The 2,738-nt window shown below is 39.3% G+C and overlaps 1 pseudogene; it reads left to right on the forward strand.

Moving 5' to 3' along the window:
- Positions 1 to 511: 511 nt before the first annotated feature.
- On the forward strand, positions 512 to 1,368 carry LOC112835362 (protein BEX1-like; annotated as a pseudogene).
- Positions 1,369 to 2,738: the final 1,370 nt, after the last annotated feature.

The raw sequence follows: 2,738 nt of genomic DNA on the forward strand, positions 1-2,738 counted from the left end.
CTTTCTCTTTCTTATTCTGGAACAACCAGTCCTTTTTTAAAAGAAAAGTTACTTTAAAAAAAATAAGGAGAGCCTGGGTGGCTCGGTTAAGTGTCTGACTCTTGATTTTGGCTCAGGTCATGATCTCAGGGTCTTGAGATCGAGCCCCTTATTGTTTTTGTTTTTTTTTTAAGATTTTATTTATTTTTGACACAGAGAGTGTGTACAAGCAGGAGAGGAGGCAGGCAGAGGCAGGCTTCCCGCCAAGCGGGGAGCCCGATGTGGGGCTCGATCCCAGGACCCTGGGATCATGACCGAGCAGAAGGCAGACGCTTAACCGTCTGAGCCACTCAGGCGCCCGCCCTTATTTGGTTTTGTGTTCAGCAGAGTCTGCTTGAGATTCTCTCTCTCTCCCTGTGCACTACCCCCCCCATGCGTTCATACTCCCTCTCTCAATAAATAAATAAAATCTTAAAAAAAATAAAAAAATAAAAACACATCCTGTAATCCTTGCATAATCTCCATATAAAAAATGCGATTTTCGCTCAGAGCCGGCCTTCACTCACTTGCTTCTCGGTGCCTGCTCCCGGTGGCCCTGAGGGCTTGTGGGGCCAGAGGCGGCCCCAAAGGGTCGGAGGCAGAGAGGAAGCGGGTGCGCAGGTCTAAGTGTTGCGGCGGCGCCCTCTTCGGCGAGAATCGGGAGGAGGAGCCTGCGAGGACGCGCCCAGGAGCAACGGCGTCCAAAGAGGAACAAGCAGTAAAAAATCTCAACGTGGAGAATGCCGAACAGAAAATGAAAAAAAGGATGAAAAGGAGCAAGTTGCTAATAAAGGAGAGGCTTTGGCCCTCCCTTTGGAAGCTGGGGAATACTGTGTGGCGAGAGGGAATCGTAGGCGGTTCCGTGTTAGGCAGCCCATCCTGCAGTACAGGTGGGACCTGATTCAGAGGCTCGGAGAACCACAGGCAAGGATGAGAGAGGAGAATATGGGAAGGACTGGGGACGGAAAAGCTGAGGGAAAAGCACTTCAGTCATAGTCTGCGGGCAGTTAGTGCTGACCCTCCTCACCACGACCATCATGAAGAGTTTTGCCTTATGCCTTGAATCTTGATGTTTTCCCTGAAGCTAATAGGAAGACACACCTGCTTCCTAAACTTAATGTTCTCAACGTACATTTGTTGTAAACCTTTTGGTGTTACATGTCTCTTGTGGGTCTCCTATGACCAGCTTCTAATTGAATGTTGTATTTTGACCCCAAATGTAAGATTCTGTCAGCAGGGGAGTTTTACCCTATTGCCTGGCAAGATGTTCATCATATATTGTGACGTTAATAAAGCAGTTTAAAAGAAAAAAAATGCGATTTTCTTCTCATACTTTGTGTGTGAAATTATTTCCCGTTGCTCTTATTGGTTCTAGTAGTTTTATTTTTACATATGATTATAAACTTTAACTAGTAGTGACTTTGACTTTCCAAGGAAAGCTAGGAAGCAGGCAATTGAGAATTGTCTATCATATATCAGCATCCTATAATAGATTAGCAAATTTATTAATATTTAATTATAAAATTTATATTTTAGAGACATATGTTTTCATAGTATAATTTTTTAATGTGGCAAAAATATAGTTATTAATACACCCAAATACCTTTTGTCTCTGTAAAAATTAAGAAGCCAAAAGTAGATAAACTTATGTTTAGCAATTAATATTTAGTAGCCTCAAGTACTTTTTTATTAAAAAAAAAAAGGAAAGCAGATTGGGTGTTGTTAGAAATTATTTTGACTGAATATTTGGTGTTATGTAAAGCTAAAATAGTTGGGAAAATGTTCTTGGCAAGAACATTACATATATACACATACACATATATACATGTATATATATGTGTGTGTATATATATATAGAGAGAGAGAGAACTGTTGATACTAAGAGACTCTATAATTATATTTAAAAGCCATATTCCACTCTAAACTTATATGTCTACTCAAATGGGGTGAAGGTATTGGTAGATAACAGCCCTCATACTGAATGGAAATGACTGAGTCTCGGTTGGTGGGTTTGCTGGGTCAGAAGATAGTTATTTAGATACCCTGGTGTGGAAAGTGAAGGTTTGAGCATGGAGGCAGTGTGACAGTGTTGGAGCCCTGCCTAAAGGAGAATATACTCTTGTCATATTCCTAATCTGTTGGTTCTGATACTATAAAAAGTACCAACCAAGATAAGGACATAACTCCCTAGGATGGTTCTCGTCTGGTTTCAGTTAGGCTTTTTTTTGGGGGGGGCTATATTATATGCAAACATTGAGTTTCAGCATAATGTAGCTATTTCTTTATGTAAAGAGAAAATCTGTAAAAAAGTTTTCCCCAGGAAAACCTCAACGTATTGCTGGTAGTGTATGGCATTTTTGATGATCTCATACTATTTAAGTGCATGCCATACTTTTTGTATGCTATCAAAATGGAACCTTTGAAATGGAGATTGTTTTATTCCAGAGGTTATTACATAATTTCCTTGAGCATCTCAAGGGTGGTAAGTACTTTCACAAAATGAATTGTAGGAAACTTATATATGGAACTCCTCAAGTAGCCTTTTTTATTTTCAAAAAAAATCGTGTGAGATAGGGAGGAAATACTTAACAAAGTATTAATCAGGAAAATACTTAACAAAAAAGAAGCCAGAAGTAGATAACTTCTGTTTAGCAATTAATATTTCAGTACATTATCTTAATTGGAAATTATCTAGATATTCAAAGAATATCCATTATTTA

This window comes from Callorhinus ursinus, unplaced genomic scaffold (assembly GCF_003265705.2).
Source record: "Callorhinus ursinus isolate GAN/ISIS: 27379988/994484 unplaced genomic scaffold, GSC_fseal_2.0 scaffold11, whole genome shotgun sequence".
Classification (NCBI taxonomy): Eukaryota; Metazoa; Chordata; class Mammalia; order Carnivora; family Otariidae; genus Callorhinus; species Callorhinus ursinus.